This window comes from Cricetulus griseus, chromosome 2 (assembly GCF_003668045.3).
Source record: "Cricetulus griseus strain 17A/GY chromosome 2, alternate assembly CriGri-PICRH-1.0, whole genome shotgun sequence".
Classification (NCBI taxonomy): Eukaryota; Metazoa; Chordata; class Mammalia; order Rodentia; family Cricetidae; genus Cricetulus; species Cricetulus griseus.
Window position 1 is genome coordinate 52,670,730 of NC_048595.1, and position 20,046 is coordinate 52,690,775.

Below are 20,046 nucleotides of genomic sequence, written 5' to 3' on the forward strand. Positions count from 1 at the left end.
GTAAAGACAGAGATAACTTTCTCACTCTGCCAACTTGCTAAGTAAAAAAAAAAAAAAAAAAAAAAAAAAAAAAATGAGGGTTTTAGGTCTAATTGTTCAGTACACCTACTAAGTACCAGAAGTTTCCCCAATTTTGATATCTCAGTAAGATGTCTCACTCAAATCTGAGTTTCATTCACAGATAAGCAGGTAGAAAAGTAAAGAGTAAGAAAGCTCCAGACTGTGAACCAGGAGTTCTGGATCCTGGTAGACCCTTTATCTCTGGGCAGGTGGGCAGGAGAGGCAGCAGGGATAGAGGGAGCTCTAAATCTGATTTGAGATTGGAATAATAAACTAAATCATAATCCTCAAAAGCAAGAGTTTTGCCTTGCCCAGTATTTTCTATTTTTGATCTGTGACCTTAGTAACCAAATGATGTAAATGGATTGAGCTCATTTTACATAGACTGCAGTGTAACAGGTGTTCCCAGAACCGTGAGACTGCAGGTAGATTGTAACCAGTACTTCCATAGTATTGGATGGCAGAATACTTCTTCATGGAGGGAAACCATGGCCAAATCATAACCCACAGTTTCCACCCTCACCATTTAGATTACACTAAGAATAGATGAGGACCAAGCTCTAAGAACAGCTAAAAGCCATTCAATACACAGTTGACTTGGCAGTGGCTTAATCTCCCTTAACTTAAGTTTCTTCATCTACAAGAAGAAAGTAACTTAGACTTCCTTGAAAGAGTGTGATAAACACTGGAAGCAATGCCATTTTTACAACTCCTTGCATGCAGGAAACATAAACTCTCAGGAAATCTCAAAAAAACTGAACAAATGATCTGTGTGGAGTAACAGAGTCAGGCCATTACCATACCAAAACAAATTTTGGTATATATTTTGTTCTTCTAGTTCCAAATAACAATTGCTTTTGAATTATCACCTACCTGGAGTTCTTCACTGCTTTACTCCCAAGCTCTCTCTCTCTCTCTCTCTCTCTGTGTGTGTGTGTGTGTGTGTGTGTGTGTGTGTGTTGTTGTTGTTGTTGTTGTTGTTGTTGTTGTTGTTGTTTTAAAACAAATGGAGACATGAAGTAGCACTACAGAGAGGAAAAGGGGTAAATACGATCATAAAATATTGTATTAAATTCTCTAAGAATTAATAAAATGTATGTTATTTAAAAGAACAATAAGACAGGCTTTATTTAGAACTATCACAGTGGCATAGGGACTACTTCAAGGGAGTTGTGCCCTAAAGGAGAGATATTGGGCTCAACTCCAATATGCCAAGAAGAAATAGGAACTTACAGACAATGATAAAAAAAAAAGGCAGGATGAATACAAGGCATCAGAGATGGTGATGGGGGTTCTGACTAAAACTATCTGATATGACTCCAATTAAAGTCAGGCCAAATGCCCATATGATGGTTAGAGTTCTTGCAAAAAGGGAATGGGGTGTGTGTGTGTGTGTGTGTGTGTGTGTGTGTGTGTGTGTGTGTGTGTGTATCTGTCTGTCTGTCTGTGTGTCTCTCCGTGTTTATGTGTTATATGTATATATTCATTACTTTTGTCTGAGTAAAAATTAAAGAAACAAAATTTAACTTCAGAGAGAAGCATATTTATCATGGTAACAATGTGACAGTAGAGGTTATATGAAGTCTGCTATGAAGGCAACAAATGGACATAAGCATCAATAGGCTATGATGTCATTATACTTAAGAATGTCGTTGTGACCTCTGTTGTTTTCTATTATTCTCAGATAGTATTATTCCCAGATAGTAGCATGTTGAATACTCCCGTGTGTCATTGTTGAATTCTAATAAACATGGAGAAGTAGAGCCCAGTGTCTGTTGATTGATAAGTTCCCTGCAGTAGAACCTACCTAAGTGGGTGACAGTATGCACTAATCTTAGAGACAATCCTGTGTGTGTGTGTGTCTCTCTCTCTCTCTCTCTCTCTCTCTCTCTGTGTGTGTGTCCTAATTTTCCAAGAACTACAAGTTTAAAAGATGGAAAAATTAGAAGACAAAGGCATTATCTCACCAAGGGAAGTCTCTCTCATACCATACAGCCTTGAGTAATTCACTAACAGAACAACAGCAATTCATTCATATTAAATGAGATACTGCATCAATAGCTTAGCACTATACCTTGCACACCTCAGAGAAGTACCACAGAGGAGAAAAAAATGTGCTTTATTTTTTTATACAGCATTTCTGTTTACCTTCAAGCAACAGGCCTAATCATTAGTCTTTTCCAGATATTGAAACTAGCAGTTGGCTCATTCACAGAGGTCCTTCCTGGTCGGTAGAAACTGTATTTTATATTATTCTCCTGCCTGTAATTGCTCTTCTTAGTACCAAAAATGGGTTGGCATTACTATCCCCATCCTACAGTTGAGAAACTTAAGCTCAAGGTATTACTGTATTCACATAGGCTCTAACAGTCCTAGTGAGAGTGACTGAGCCAGGATTGGAAAACTGTTATGAAAACTCCATGTCCAGCAATGTCATGCAGGCCACACAGACAGCAAACAACGTGCAGAACACTCCAGTATGAGTGACCCTAGTCTCCAGCAAGCCTGGCATCAAATCCAAGCTGGAGCAGAGTCTCTTCATCTTTGTCACCAGCCCCAAGCCCAGATCCTTCACCAAGTGGGCCACTGGTATGCAACCTACTGAATGAAGCTCACTCATGAACATTAGCAAACCCCAGGTGTTTTCTCCAGTTCCATCACCCCTCTGAATCAGAAACAAAGAGCATTCTCCAGCCATCTGGGGGTGGTGTGTTCACAGAAGCAAAAGCATAACAGAAGCAACAGCACAGTCCAGAGTTTGCTAAGTGTTCTCTGACTCTTCTGAGGAATTTCCAATCATTAAGAGCAACCGTAAGGAGAAGGTGATATTCTAACTAGGACCCGAAAATGGAGAGCTTTGGTTCTGGCTGGAGCACTGTAAAGCTTTGGAAACAAATGCATGCCTTTCTTCTCTCCCTCTTCTCACTCCCTGTCTTCATGAGCCTTTCAGCTACAGTTCCAATGCTCCTTAGCAACAAAGGCGGGCTTCCCAGTGCAGGGTGCCTCAGGAATGCCAGCCCTTCCCCTCATTAGCATTGAGGGGCCTCATCTGCACAGTTGGCCAGGGACCGTGCAAAAGGCAAAGTGGTTTGGGGGGAGGCCCAGCATTTGCCACGGCTTATTGGAAAGTGGGAAGCCGCCACAAAAGTTTCCAAACAAAAGGCATCAATATTATTTGTGGAACCATCAGGCTGCCTGGGACACAATATGGCTCTGGCTTGGCCACATGCTCCTTCCCCAGGTTCTGAGCAAAGACTCGAGGCCTTCCCACAACATATCTTGGCCTCGGATACCTGTACATTACAGCGTTTACCTCCTCCCTCTCTTCTCTTTTGTCTATCTTCACACTCAGTTTTTCCAAATTGGACAATGGGTAGACTCCAACTGGTAGTGGGGTTGCCCGGAGGAGGGTGGTTGACAAAGGGTAAATGGTCAGATGGTAGGACAATCACTAGCAGATGGTGCTTCCAGGAATGGAGTCCAGACAAATTCACAGTCAGATTGAGCTCTGAAAGGGGGCACGGGAGATTTATCTTGTGGAGAGTTATTGGCGCTTGGTACCAAGCCCTAAAGCACACACACTGATACCCCACACAGTTTTCTGTTCTTTCTCAAGGGAGATTCATACCGAGATTCTGCCTCATCAGAATTCCAAAGTACTGGCTAGCTAGCCAGATCCCAGAAGATTATAACCGAAGCTCTGCTCTTTCATAGAGCTAGCTCTAAGGAGAAATTCCTTGTGCTTCCCTCTGCTGGACCACCTTCTGAGCTATGGCTCCTTACTACTTACCCTTGGACAAGTCCAATTTGTTCTTCCAAAAGCTATCTCTAGCCTCCCTGTGGACACATAGAATGAAGACTGATGCTTGTGCTAACCTGTGTCTGGCCTTTATTGACAGAGGAAAAGAAAGAAGGGGGAGGAGGAATGGAAAACGGGGGTCTTGTTTCTCTCCTACAGTACTGACTCAAGTTCAGGAGGGTCAAAATGTGAAGGGAACTAGACAATCTCATGTATAAATAAATGCGTTAGGTTAAAAGGGGTCCTTTTTAATTTTCTTTTTTTTGAGAATTTTATACATGAATGCTGTATTTACATCCTTTCCACACTTCTCTCTTTCCTCTCTAACTCTTCTCAAGCCCCATCCCTTTCAAATTCACCTCTATTATTGCTAAGTAAGCATACAAACACACACACACACACACACACACACACACACACACACAAAAAAAAAAAAAAAAAAAAACCCTACTGATTCAATTCACATTCTACCTCATGTGCTTAGGGCTCACGATTTGGGACTGGATAAGTTATCAGGAGGCTTTTTTCTTGAAAAAACTTATTCCCCCTCTCTCAGCAGCCACGAATGGATTGTAGCTCTTCACAGAGTGGTGAACTTATGTCAACTCATCCATCCATGTTGATGGGCATTGTTGTTGTTCAGCTCTTATTTGAACAACCATACCATATGTTGATGTCTTGTCGTTGCAGCTTCTCTGCCATGTCTTGAAGATACCTTCCTTTTTAAATATTTACTTTTATTCATTTTTTGTCCAGATGACCTGTCTATTGGAGAAAGTATGGGTACTGAAATCACTTACTATTAATGGGTTGAGATTAATCTACATGTTAAATCTAGTAGGACATTTTTGTAAAATTAAGTGCACCAGAATTTGGTACATATGCCCTTAGGCCATGACATTTTCATAGTTAAGTAATTGTCTTGATCAGTGTGAAGTGACCTGCCTTATCTTCTCTGATTAATTTTAGTTTGAAGTCTATTTTGTCAAATATTAGGATAGCAATGCCTGCATGTTTCCTGGTTCCATTTGATTGGAGTACTTTTTCCATGCTTTTATTCTAAGGCCATGTATGTCTTTAAAAATAAGATGTATTTCTCTAGAAAACAAATTGATGGATTCTTTTCTTATTCCATTTTGTTTATCCTGCATCTTTTGATTAGACAATTAAGACCCATAATTCCTGCTACTGGACTTGTAGCCAACTACCCATGCTAGTAAAGTCATGGATCTTATAAGAGTACCTGTAACTACCACTTAACTAAATCAGCACAATTAACTAAATCAGCCAACTGCATTCTAAATGCATATCCTAATTCCAAGAGAAAAGTGTAACTAGTTCTTGGCCTTCATCAAAGAAATTTCTCTTTAAAACAGACAGTGAACATTTATAGAAATCTACAACCAATACTAATGTTGTGGAGCTCAATCACAGTAAATACATCTACAGCACAACTGCCACACTTAAGGCCTAAGGATCATTGAGGAAGAGTGAGCAAAAGGAATGTAAAAATCATAAGATCAGTGACTTTGCTGTGAGATTGTGTCTCCTAAGAATATCAGAGCTACACCCTGAAGGTTTTACCAACATGACTGCCTAAACACGTGCTAACAAGCACAACAATAGTAGACATGCTTATGAGACTAGAAGAAAGCCCATGAGTCTTCAACCCTATCTATACAAAGAACTATAGGCAAGTAAGGCATACTGCAAGGAGGGATAGTATTACCCAGAAAAAGAGCTAACCTATTGGCTACACAATACCAAATTGTCAGCTATGAAAACAAACAAGTATTATTATAGAGACTGAGGAAGTTGCATTTATGAATGTGTGCATGTGTCTGTCAACTATTGATGAAAAATGTGACCATGAAGTTCAAAAAGACCAAGGGGGACCTGGGAGGGTTTGGATGGAGGAAAAGGAGGAAATGATAGAAATGTATTATAAACTTGTTTGATATCTTTATTTATGTATGTGCATCTATATCTGAGTCATCTGTGTGAATATATACTGTGTGCATATGTCCACGGAGGTCAAAAGAGGGTCTCAGATTTTCTGGAGCTACAGATAGTCATGAACTCTCAATGTGTTTACTTTGAAGGAGCAGTTGAAATGTTTAACCACTGAGCAATCTTCTAAGTCCATTGATAGGCCTTCTTTAACTAAATCTGCAAGTTGGGAGATTTAAGCAGAAATGTATTGTTTCAGTCTGGAGGCTAGAAGTCCCGAACAGAGGGATGGCAGAGATAGTTCTTTCTGGGGCTTGGAAGGGGTTTGCTCTATATCATTTCCCTAGCTCTGCCTAGTTTGCTGACATTCCTTGGAATGCCTTGAATTTTAGGACCATGACCTTGGTCTCTGGCTTTATTTTCCCATATATTCCTTGTCTTTGTGTCCATCTCTACGTCCAAACACCCCCTTTTATAAGTACACAGTCACATTAAATGAATGTCTGCGGGTTAAGACCCCAGCAGTTCTTTTATGCTGCACATGATCAAGATAATAACAGGAGCATAACTGACTGGGCAGGTGAGATAAACGCTCTCTGGGACTTACCCAGGGAAAAGGGGGCACATTAGAAGGAAGTGATATCTCCATTGGAATGGATCAGTGGGCATTTCCTAAGGAAGAAGGCACTTAACTCAGCTGAAATGCTGAGTTGGATTTTGACCTTCAAAAGAAAAAGCAAAGTATGTAAAATAAGACCAAATATGGATAGTGGTGTTGTGGTCATTGGAGGAGATTTTACAACCTTTAATTTACTAAACCAGCATAATCCCTAACAACAATCTATGAACACTTGTCTTTATATCCATAGATAAGTGTAACCTTTGTCCTTATCAAGGAAACTTCTCTTTGTAACAGACTTAGACCTCTACAATCACAACCAATCAAAATGAAACTGAGCTCAATCCATTGAATACCTCTACAAAACACTCCCACTCCTAAGGTTCAGTGAACACTGCAGAAGAGGAGGTAGAAAGATAGTAAGAACCAGAGGATCAGGGAGTTTTCTGTGAGATTGTGTCTCTTAGTAACATCAGAAGGTACACCCATAATTCTCACCTATAAGATTGCCCAAAAGTGAACTGAACAAGGGTGACACCAATGGGCATGCTGAAGTGCATAGGAAAAGCCCATGAGGCCTCAACCCTATGCAAAGAACTATATATAGTCAATTGATGAATGTTTGGAGCAGGACCTCCCCAGGGAAAAGCACACCAATTGGTTGTTCTGTGACAAATGATCAGGCCTGAAAACTTACATACATGTAACATTATATGATTGATCAGGTTACATTTAGGAATACATATATATATATATATATATATATATATATATATGTGTGTGTGTGTGTGTGTGTGTGTGTGTGTGTGTGTGTGTGTGTGTGTGTATGTGTGTGTGTGTATAAATGCACATGCATGCAATAACACTGAAAAAATAGACCATGAATTTGAAGGAGAGCAGGGAGGGTTATATGAGAGAGTTTGGAGGGAAAAAAAGAGAAAGAAGTGAAGTAATTATATTAATCTCATAAATAAATAAATAAATAGCATATATTCTCTCCCTTCTGATGTCTATCAAGACACACTGCCCAATTTCCCTAGCACACATAAACACTCTAGGTTCTGCATCTTCCTTTATGCCTCTGGACTGAATTATGGAATCTGCTTTTCATCATGAGGACTATTCTCCAGAGAGTATGTACTTGGGGTGCTAATAGCTCCTGGTGAATGGGATTTGGTCTCAGAAAAATTTACAAATCTGGAAATGGAAATTCAAGTTCTCTCTCTTGTAAGAATACTGACAACAGCTGATGGCATGGCCCTTGCCTGGGTTGGTGAGTAGTTCCACTGGACTGTCTGATGCCCTAGCCCCAAAAGATAAAAATTCTGGATCCCTCTTAGCAAAATTATACTACTTTTCAGAATAACTATTATCCAAAGTTTGTTTCCTTTTCCTGGGGGAGTGATACTTTCTTCTCTCATTGATATTGGATTTAGCCTATGACTCATGACATTCTCCTCAGGGAGAGAAATATCAGCTCCATTCTGCTTAACTAAACCTTATACTATCTATCAGTAAAGTACATCTCATTATCTAAAACACAGTACAATTAAAATGAAATCAAGCAAATAAACAAAAAAATCTCAACTTTTATTTTACTCTGAACATAGGCAGCTGAAGTGGTTTTTATTTTTAAGTAACATCATAACCCTCCCTAAGGACTATGTAAGATACTATAGGAAACGCTGTTGATGGTCATGTTCCAATACCCATAGATTTCTAAGTTGATACATACATATATTTGTGCTAAGACATCAAGGTCCAAAAGAGTGCTGAACCTTGGGTGATACTAAATAAACACTGTTGAGTAAATGAAAATAAGTATCATAAACTTAGTATACTCTAAACAGCTTTGTTACTACCAAATGAAACTGCTGTCTGCTTGAGGACATCCTGTATAAATCAATACTTTGTTAGGTTCCTCCACTCCTGCCTCATCTACCACTGTTAGTCCATATTCACTTCCAGGTGCAAGATCACATACCTGCTTCCTAAAGACATGATAAATATTTGTAGATGCTTTTATTCATTATCATTGTCCCTTGTAATGTCTTTTCCTCTCTTTGGTTGAGGGGTTGAAGTCCTGCTTACCTTGCAATGTATAAATCACATGTCTCTTGTTTTATAAAACTTTCTAATAACCCAAACTTTGGTCTCCATTTTTAACTTTCTATATGTAAAACATGGTACAAACCAACCTACCCTGATTTCAATTTCCATTTTCCATCAGGGCTGGCCTTGGTTAACAAGAGCTTCCCTTTACACATCATTGTCCCTCTGACCCTTATTTTAGCATCTAAGAAAAAGAATGAGGTAATGGAAAGGCAAGTAGGAAAGAGACTTTACTCTTTAAGGCCAGGCATGTTGGGGGATAGAAGACGTTCTGATTAAAATAACAATCAGAACTGTTGCATGAATGATCTTGACTACAAATACAATCAGTAGCTTACTACCCTCAGAAGCAGATGTCTGAAAAACTTTAATGGAAAAGACAGGTGGTTGCTTCTAAACATTATATATTATAGACGACAGACTATTTCTGTTGTGAAGAATCTGAGGGATTGCCAAGTTCTGGCCACCTTAACACAAAGGCAGAAAGGGGGAGAGGAACAACAACACTGCCAGTGGTTCTCAACCTTCCTAATGCTGTGACCCTTCAATAAAGTTCCTCATTCTGTGGTGACCCCAACCATAAAATTATTTCATTGCTACATCATAACTGTAATTTTTCTACTGTTCTGAATCATAATGTAAATATTTAATATGCATGATATCAGGCTTGTGACCCCTGTGAAAGGGCTGTTCAGCCTCCAAAGGGATCATGACCCACAGGTTGAGAACCAGTGTTCTAGACTATGATGCTGTCTTATAGTCACTGACACACATAAAAACACACTGAAATCTTTCCCAGGTAACTTGAGGTTCAGAAGACCTCATCTAAATGGGGTTCTGCTATTTGTCAGTTAAATCCCAAGCACATCCCAGTACACAATGATCTATTCCAAAGCCTAAGATTTCATGTTACATTCTAAAAGGAGAGATTTGGGCCCATTGTACCCCATGTATCCCTGAAAGATAGGTTTCTGACCAGTAAGTATGGGAATCTACATAGCATCTAGTGTATGTTCCTAAGTGTGTCCCTGACCTTGGGACAATACATTAAAATGGGTCAAAGTAGATGGAACACAAGAATAATAGTGACCATTTTCAGTTGAGTATAATGAGGCTCAGAGAAGTTTTATGTCATTGCTAAAGACACCAGAGGAGTGAGAGACAGAGATGACCCTCATCTTCCTTCTCTATAATTCTTTTTTTTTATTTCTACACATTTTTGTTGTCATCCTCATTATACATGATAGCTTTATTTTAACCTATTACCTAGCTTCCTAGGTCAGGCAAAACTCGGTAGACAGAATACAAGGAATGTTGGTCCCATACAACATTCAGCTTCTGGAATTTGTTTCCTCTTACTTCATGACCTCACTGCATTTAAGGGTGAGAGAAGGGCACTCAAGATTGGATACATGTTGTGAGCCTATGAAGTGCAATGATTTCTGTTTTGTAAATGACATAATGAGGCTCAAAAAAAAAAAAAAAAGCAGAGTAGCCATGAATTACATACAGAAGCTCCCAGCTGTGGAACATGTGGTTACTCCCAGCCTGAGCTGCTCTGGAGTAATCAGCAGTGGCTTAAAGGTATCTTCCATCTGATACCTCTTTCCGGGAATGGGAAAGAAGACCTCAGACTGCATATTTTACATTTTACTATTTAATAACTATTTGCCAACTGTCTACTGTATACCAGGCATCAATGAAAGTTTAAATAGGTTTCCAAAGGTCTGTTCAGACTTCTTTTGTAGTGCTCTTACCCAAACACCATGGATCTCTTGGACATTTAACCAATCCTGACCTTCCTTTGGAATTAGCCTACTGCTAACTTTGCTCTCTGGTACTAAAGGAGTGAAAATATATGTGTCTACTCCCACTGCTTCTCTCTTAGCACACTAATAGACCACTTCACTCAAACAGATCACTCAGCCAAGACCACAATTTCCCTCAACATTTTTTGGACTCCCAGTAAGACATTAGTAACTAGCTCCTATCTAAATAACTTAGCTTTATTTTTTAAATCTAAGGTCATCACGAATACTGCAGGAATACCTTGTGGATGTTTTAGAAGGAAGCCCTTGTCACTCTTGTCCATCTATCTGTCCATCTGTTCATTCTTCAGTATAGAAAACAATCTGTTTCATGCTGGGATCCTTTCACATGTTAACAAGTAAGACAGAGCTCCCAGACTTTGGTGAAAATGGACACTGACCTTGTTGAGTGTAACAGTATGTTATGCTAATGACATGTGAAAGAATGCCAGGATGATCAACTATCATGCAGGGCCACCGTGCTCAGCATGGTAATGGGAGCATGGTTACTGTCAGAGAAGGTTTCCTAGACAATGACCAAACCAAAGCTAGACAAAGGAGAGCACCTGGCCAGCATGAGTTAAATGAGGCCCAAGGATAGCAGAAGTAAATATTCTCTGCAGAGTAAGTAAGGCGAGTAAAATTTCTGCCTCAGGAATCTATTCTCTACTCTAGAAACTGTGAATTGTTTGCAAACACAAATAATGACCCAGGTAAAAGACAAGGATACAAAGCTAGGAGAAGTAGGGTCAGGCCGCAAGAAATTCTGAATATTCTCTAAGATGCCAAATGATGTGGCTTGATTGATGTTTTGATTACCTCTTGAGGTAACAGGCCTGATTTGCAAAAACAAAGACAAGGGAAAGCCTATTTCAAGCAATTTGCATGGGCTGGAGAAATCAATGTCATTGAATTTTATATTCTTCATCTGGAAAGTCAGTTTTAAAGTGCCTGCTTTGCCCAACTACCATAAAAGTTGGATATAAGACATGTAAAGTAACACACACAATGGCTAATGCTAAACAGGTCTCCTAATAGCAGCTATGTGTTTTTCAATGCTCATGTTTTGTAATAACTCAGTCACAAAGAGCAGTGTCTTTCATAGGAAGGGCATGAAGGATAATTCCAACAGCAGAAATAGCTTCAAGGGAATGGTTGACACACACCAAGTAAATAATTTATGTGTTTGGACCATTTTTAAAAGCTCCATTATTATTCCTCCTCCCCATTTCACAGAGACACTCATAGTCACAGTGCATTAGTTAATTTCGTGGCCCCATTGTGAATCTAACAATATTTCATCCTCTCAATACAAAATAGTCACTCCAAGTGTTTCCAACTTCACAAATAAATAATTCCTGTCAGAAAATGGAGTTTTTCCATCTGCCCAGCCCATTTTCCATCTGTTCCTATGAGCTCATAGCAGGACAGAGCTGGGTCATGAGGCCCTGTTGATTAGTCCTGATGTAGGGAGATGGGTTCTTCCAGATGGATTTCACATTAGTAATAAAGATTGTCCACTGTTATTAGTTACTGTGTAATGAGAGTGGGTGGAAAAAATACTTGCTAGACAGAAGGATGAAAGAGTCACATTGACTTAGATTCCACATGAACTTGACAACCTTCTAGACCCTACTCCCATAGTATGTGCATCATTGCCCAATTGCAAAAACTAACAAGTACATGAGAAACCCACTTGACAGAAGAAAAGACTGAGTATTTGAATAGGGTCACATAATTTATACAGCAGAAAGCTAAGACTGTTTGCCAAATGCAGACCCTTTTCAGAACACCAACCATTCAAGTGCTTTTTGAATGGGAACCACTGACCTAAAAATTATGATTTTGTATCTTTGGATAACTGTGTCACATAGTGGTGGAAGACCATCATAATAAATAAGGGTAATTACTTGTCAAATCCTGACATTGCCCTGGAACTAGACAGGGGGAGAGAATTGCTTTTGCTGACATCATAATACTGGAAGGCTCTGAACTAGGAAAATAGGGCTTATGTTCTGGGTTCCCAATATATGATCTCAATGGCAAGGGCAAATTACTTCACTGTCTGAGATCTGCTTCAATTGGAGTGTGCTTTTTAATGTTTTATTGATTTTTGGAAGGAGCTTTCTCAAGATCTGGAAAGACTGACTGCTAAAATACTATCCTAACAGCCAAGTTGTACCCATTAGTGCAATAGTGGTATGACTGTTACGGGGATAACAATCTATTTTCTGATTAGATTTGAGGCCTGCACCCCAGCAGGGAACTCAAGTCTGGTGCCTCTGGGGAAGTCATAGCCTCTAGGGAGGAACCTACCATTATCATTTTCTAAGAGGTAATATCATCAAACAACTTTTTAAATATTTATGTTTAAACCATATCTGTACATTTCTCCATGTTGGTGAAAGAAACTAAATTTGCAGTAGGCAGCAATCAATATGGGGATACATTGTTCTGGGAATAAGAGATTTGAGTGTTCAGCCACAAATTATACAGCTATATTAGCATCCCCTACCACAAGCTCAGGGGACATCACAGAAGAGGAAGAGAAAAGAAGTGTCTTGGAATGCTACCTTCTGAAGGAAACATAGGTGTTATAATACATAAAAGCAATAGTTACTCTTGTATTTCTTACTTAATGGCCAAGGTTCAAGAAGAGTTGACATTAGAGTGATGTAGTCTTCAGATTCTAAATCTCATAAGCCATCACAGCTAAGTCTAGCATAGAGGAATAGGTGTAGAACACAACAGAATAATTAACAACACTAGCCTTAGAGCCAGAAGAGCTAAGACTGGACCAAACTTGCCAGGTTCTCTTCGATACTGATCAGTGATAAAGAACATAAAACCATAAGATGTTACATTCTAGCACTTTCAGTGTCTTTAGGACACATCAATACCTAAATACCTGAAACAAGTTGTTTATTGTCTCAGAAAAAGTTCTCTCCCCTCCCTTCCCATCCCCTCCTATCTCCCCATCTTTCCTCTCCTCTCCTCTCCTGTTATCATCCTCTACTACTTCCTCCTTCTCTCCCAGACTTCTATGTATGTGTGTGTGAATGAAATAATGGTAAGAGAAAGTACTTACCAAATATCAACTGTTTGCAATATTAAATGGGATCAAACATGTGTATGTAAACTGTCATCCATAATTAAGACCTCAGACTTCGGAGTCAGAGAACTTTGGTTCAAATCTCACCTCTGCCAATTACTGTGTGACCTTAGAGAGGTCATTCAATATCACTGAGTCTCAGTTTCCTCACCACCAGAAAGGCCACGGTGATATCACCTCTCCACACCGCCTTTTCGAGAACTTAATACATTCAAATTCATAAAGTACGTATAGACCAGTGTCTGTCTCAAGACAAGTCTTAAGCATTGTACCTGCTCTCATTGTAACTAATCATGTGTTGCCCTTCCAGTGCTTCCTAGTGAAGTAAATCAAATTCACTTTGCCAAGAAAGGGCCAAGTTTATTCTCCCAGTCCCTGTGTTGATTGCCTTCTTGCCAAACTTGAATTTAAGGATTGGGAGCCAACACCTCCCTCTGCTGCCCAGAACTGGAACAACACTATTACCTGGACGACTTTATTAATATTCTGTCCTTCGTGCCCTGCCAGTTTAGCCTCCTGAAAATGTGCTTCCTAGACTGATGAAATTGCTCTGATGTACTAAGATCATCAGCGATGCACTTCTCTAAGCAGCTGACTCATGATTTTTTTTTTCAACGAAATAGAACTACCCTGCTAGACTGAAGTTAGAATTTGAATAGCTGCCTTTACTTCTCTCACTTCAGGAAGGCTCAGGAGGCTCAGTAACAGAGAGAGTCCTCAGTGTACCTAGCAAAAAGCTGAAGTTGAAACACTAGAACAGAGTGTTCCCATCTACAAAGGTTGTCCACTTTGTAATATGCAATGTGGCTGTTTTTAAGGTGAAAGGATTGGTCTTGCCTATGAAGAGAGAGAAAGAAGGGGAAGGAGGAGGAGAGGAGGGACACAGGGAATGGAATGGAAAGAGGGGGAGTTCACTTGTGTCCAGGATTCCCTTTGGGAAACTCCTCTCAGATTCAGAGGTAGGCAAACAGCCTTTCTACCCAGGTGAGCCTCAAAGCCTGAGTAAAATGGCTCTATTTCCTGAGAAAGGAAGTAGTGTTCATTGGAAGCTTATGATGGCAGAGTACAGGCGTGAAGTGGTGTAGGCAGGATAAGCTCTCAGGTTCCTCAGCAACTGTGACTGGGCTGTATATGCATTGTACACTCAAGGCAGAGAGCAGAGAGAAATTTGAACCTACCCACACAAAGCAATAATAAATGTTCAAATTGATGGGTATACTGTTTCCTGATTCAGTCACCATACAACTGTGTAGTTAATTTTTAATTGTATCTTACCCAGATAGATAGATAGATAGATAGATAGATAGATAGATTAGATAGATGATAGATGATAGATAGATAGATAGATAGATGGTATACAATTATTGCATCTATCAAAAAATTCTAAAAATCACTTATTATGCCGTCAAACATTTTGGAAGTAACCTCTTACTCCATCCTCACAAGACAGTGAGCTAAATTTCCCATGCCTAGATACAGAAGGAACCAGTGAGACTGTAGAGTGTCAAGAACAGTTTGCTCACAGGTCTCACCGAAGTTCTTATACTTATGTCCTCTAGTCATATGATACCATGGCTACAATCACAATCACCAAAGTGACAATTTATTAACAGTCTTAGTTGTGACTTGAAGGATTAAAGTGTCTTTATTCAAGAAAACACCAGGGCAAAACACAGGCCAGAGCGAGGTTACAGGAACCCAGCAAGCCCGGCTAGCTCAGTCGGTAGAGCATGAGACTCTTAATCTCAGGGTGGTGGGTTCGTGCCCCACGTTGGGCGCCACCTGAAGGATTAAAGTCTCTTTATTCAAGAAAACACCAGGGCAAAACACAGGCTAGAGCGAGGTTATAGGAACCCGGCAATCGAGGCCAGAACAAAAAGGGCTCGGGTCTCCACGAGCCGTCTTTAAGAAGCCTCCCTTATGTCACCTTGGCTTTCCTACACCACGCCCTTATGGGCAAGTCCCGGGTCCACCTGGTACCTGTCCCAGGGCGGGGCTAGGGTGTCTCTCTACAGTGACTATTGAAAAACAACACCAAAATATAAATGTCTCTCTTTTTTGTCTTTGGGTAAATTTCATTAGTTTCATCCCTGGAAAATCCCACACCTTCTCACTAATCACACATGTGAACTCGAACACACACACACACACACTATTTCCCTTTTCTGAGTTCAGAATTCTTTCATGGGATATATTTCAAGTCATTTGTGTCTCTGTGACAATCAATTGCAAACTATTCTTAGCCTCATCAATTTCAAAGTGAAGTTGAAATTGGTCAAGAAACTTCTCTCTGTATTTCTTCTTATACTGCACCTTTAAGTGGGCTTGAATTGGTTTTAAGATTTATTTAAAAGTACTCAAATAATTAATGCTCCACCTGAAATATCTAATTTGCTGACAAGGTACTAGATATCAATGGATAGGGTAAGATTCTGCCACTTACCCATGACAGGATTCATGGATTTAGACTCTGCTATGGGTATATAGAGACCCAAAGAGAATCACGGTGCAGGAGAGTGACAGCAAAGAACTCACATCATGACAGCCAGGAAGCAAACAGGAATAATGGCAGTGCCATTGCATCCCACCATCTTCTCTTTTTGTTGTGGTAGATTCTCCAAATTAGGGAATTGTGACACCCATGTTCACAATGACATTTTTGCTCATCATCTCAGGAAACATGCTCATTTACAAGGAGTGCTTTGTAAATGTTTTATGCAATTCTTTGATCTAATTGACTGGGCAATCAAGATTAACTACCACAGACCATTTAATCCAGACAGTCATCTCTTGGAGTATAATCTTCCCCATTTAATTAAAATATGAAGGGCTGAAAAGATGACTCAGCTGTTAAAAGTGTTCTTGAAGAGGATCTAAGTTTTAGTTCTAAGTACCATGACAGACAGCTCACAACCACCTATAACTCCAGCTCCAAGTGCTCCAACATCTTCTCTTGCCTCCACATTCCAACATACAGTATACATATACACATAGGATTAAGAGTTTTTAAACAAGTAAATAAAAGATGAAGCTGATAAAGGTCATTTAACATAACCAAAGTGATAAATAAACAGTCATTAGTAGATTAAAGATGTGAACTTAGTTAGCCCTGTAGCCAAACCCTGGGCTCATAACAGACTTCCCTGCATCTTGGAAATTAAAGGTCCTGAAAGAAAAGTATTCCTAATACCATGAAAGTGGTGTATAGCCAGAGTATGAGTGTGTATTAGGAATCTCTATATAAACAGGTCTGATACATATTTAAAATGACATGTATAGACTGGATAATTCAACAATGGCTGTCTTCACATTATGGATGTTGAGAACCCAATAATTGCTCATTCTGGTTGATTGGATACCTCAGTAGTCTCAGGCTGGCACAGAAGGCTTAGAGGGTTTGTAGAGAGCCACTGCCCTTCCATTCACATGAGAAGCCTGAGGAAGCCAGGTTCTGATATCAGAAACCAAATACTGTGGCAGTGGAAGCAGCAACAGTGGTGGCAGCAAGAGAGTACATGAACTTGCAGATAGATGGATGAACTCTCCAGCAAGACATGAAGGAAAATGGGCAAAGGGGGGAAGAAATCATTTTTCTTTTTATCTGGCCATCATCAGAAGTTACCACATGCATTTTGAGTGTGTCTTCTCACTTCAAGTAACGTTTTCAAGAAAATGCCTCATAAGCATCCTATCAACCTATTAGTTGAGTCCACATCCAGTAAAGTTGGCAGCTAAGATGAACCATCACAAGTCCACTCCTTGTCGGCGTTATAACCAATCTTACCCATTTACATCATGCTTAATTTCCAAATGAAAATAATAACAATCTCATAATTTGACCCAACATGATATAGTTATCCCATGCAGAACTGTAAACTCACCATTTCCCCCTAGGATAGGCAGCAAAGTCCCTTAAAGAATACATATAATCTTTAGGTGTCCTTTAACTTAAATATGATAGTATAGACTTACACTACTGACAGTATCTGATAACTGATATTATATTACATGACAAAGAAACAAAGGAAAGAACAAATACCTGATTAATATATGTTTAGATATGCACAAACATGTTCTTAACAGAATGGGATGGAAACACTCCTGGCAACTGCAGTACTCATTCTGTAACATGTGGTCTTGGCTAGAATTAACAACTGTCTTCCTCTACTCTCTACACCTCCACCCTTAGTAAGGCCCTCAGCACATGTTGTGTTTTTACTCAGAGGAGTGACCTAAATTTTCTTGCTGAAGTATTTGGGGCATTTATCATCCCATCCAGATTAGGTTGTTGTTGTAGTTTCCTATTGACTTTAGTCACAGGACATGCTAACACCAAGATATGCCATAACGGATTTACTGCACACTTGAAGCACTCCTCTTCCTTACCTCCACTATGGAGAAACAGTGAAACTTCTACCCAAATAGTCTGGATAAATTACCCCTGCAAGCACTATTATTTCTTTCTTAACCTGTTGAATCAAGGTTATGGGGAGTCCAAAGTGGCTAGGGAAATTCTGAGCTTCCAGTTCAATGGGATGTCTGATGTGACCTTCTAGAAGAAGCATTTCCCCTCTGGAAATAAACTTCTGGACAGCAAAGCATAAGGTTGTGGGAATAAAAAGCAATTTTTTTCTAATGGGTCTAGGAATAATGGAGAGTGATATTATTACCATTTTACTTCCTGATTCCCGGACCTGTGAATCCTGGCCACAGAAGAAACAGTGTCATACATTGGAATCTGACTTGGAGCTCATAAAGCCTTTTAGAGAAGCCCCAACTGAATCCTGCAAGCTATTACCACCTAATTGGCACTGTAACTGCATCTTTAAAAGGCCATTCCACTGTTCTATCAAGCCAGCTACTTCAGGATGGTGGGGGACATAGAAAGACCAGTGGATTCCATAAGCATGAGCTCACTGCCACACTTCTTTGGTTATGAAGTGAACTCCTCTGTCAGAAGTGATACTCTGGATAAGATATTCTGTAAGTCCTTGGATGGTTTGGGGAAAGGCATTATGTGAAAGAAAGGCAAACCAATAAGCAGAATACGTGTTTATTCTAGTAAGGACATGTGCTGCCTTTTAAATGACGGAACTGGTACAATGTAGCCTACATACCACCAGGTTCCTGGCTTGACCATCCCCAGGGAATTATACCACACCAGGGACTCCGATGCTGGCATATTTGACACTCAGCAGCAGCTATGTGTCAAATTGGTGAGAGGTCAGCATTGGTGAGTGGAAGTCTACGGTATGGAACCATTTCTGCCTCTATGGCTATTTATTTATGGACCCATTGGACAATGACAAGGATACCTTGGAAAAGAGGCTGACTACCAATACCAGAAAGTCAATATTATATATACTTAATTATTGAAATCCTCCTCTGCTAAAGTCACCTTCTGATGAGGATTTTTATGGGATACAAGTATCTTTGTGCCCTTGCCCATTTGGAGATATTTAGGTACATAGTTCTTTCACAAATGTCTTTTTTAATCAATTTTCTAATCATGATCTTTTCAAGCCACTAATCATGCAGCCAAACTATAGGCTACCATCCATTAATCAGTATATAGTCACATGTGTGGCCATTTATCCTTTCAAGAAAACTACAAAGCCATTTGAACTGCTCAAAGTTCCCCCACTGTGAAGAGATCTCTGTTTCCTAAGCCTGAATACAGTGTGAGTAGCCATCCTACTGCTCCTGCCACCATGCCTTCCCTGCCCACTACCATGGTTTCTCTGTCATGATGGACTGTAGCCTCCCTGGACTGCAAGCAAAGATCAGCCCTTTCTCCCTTAAGTTGCTTTTGCCAAGGTATTTTGTCATAGCAGTGAGAAAGCAATCAACATGGGTGCTAGAGAAACAGTAGCAAAAAGTGATCACACATGTTTGAGAGGATGTGCCAAAGAAACTGCAAAGCAATTGGGAAACACCTTGATTGGCAGGCGGGATTTGAGAGAGTATAGAAGAGTGAGAGAAGGATGGCAGATTTCTAGAGGAAGGCTGAGGTACAGGAAAGGGTTCTGTGCATACAGCTAGCTATCCTGTGTGGAGGGAGGGTGTGGCCACTTGGTGTTGCTACTGGCTACATAGTGTTTTGCAAGAAATGTGTTCCTGGTCGTAATGAATGAAATTTGATTTGCTATAATTTCCCCTAACAATTAAAGTCGATTTATCTTATAGATATCAGGGTTCCTACACTCATTCGAGAAGTCAAGCAAGCCACAACGCAAAAGTAAGCTCTATGAAGACAGTAAGCAGAGCTTCAGCAATTCAGACACAATCAAGACACACCGAGGATCAAGTTGAGACCGGGGGGCTGCATGGGTGCTACTCACCAGACAAAAGAACCTAGTCTTGAGTTGTAGGAACAGCTTGTGCCAAGCCCAGACGGGAGACAGACCAGGCACAGCTTGTTTGGGAGGCTGCAGGTGTTAAGTACTGCAGAAGACAAGCGAGCAGGTGGGAATTGATAGCATGGAAAGCCAGGGGCTTACCAGAGGTCAGCTGCTGATGAGACTGTATGGTGTTAAAGTGAGGATGTGGTAGGGTGCCCTGGCCCTGAGCAAGCACGGGCTGGCTT

At 40.1% G+C, this 20,046-nt stretch overlaps 1 non-coding gene across 1 annotated transcript; it reads left to right on the forward strand.

Moving 5' to 3' along the window:
* The first annotated feature begins 15,165 nt into the window (after positions 1-15,165).
* On the forward strand, positions 15,166-15,238 carry Trnak-cuu. The gene has a single exon. It is a non-coding gene; the product is annotated as a tRNA-Lys (tRNA).
* The last annotated feature ends 4,808 nt before the right edge of the window (positions 15,239-20,046 follow it).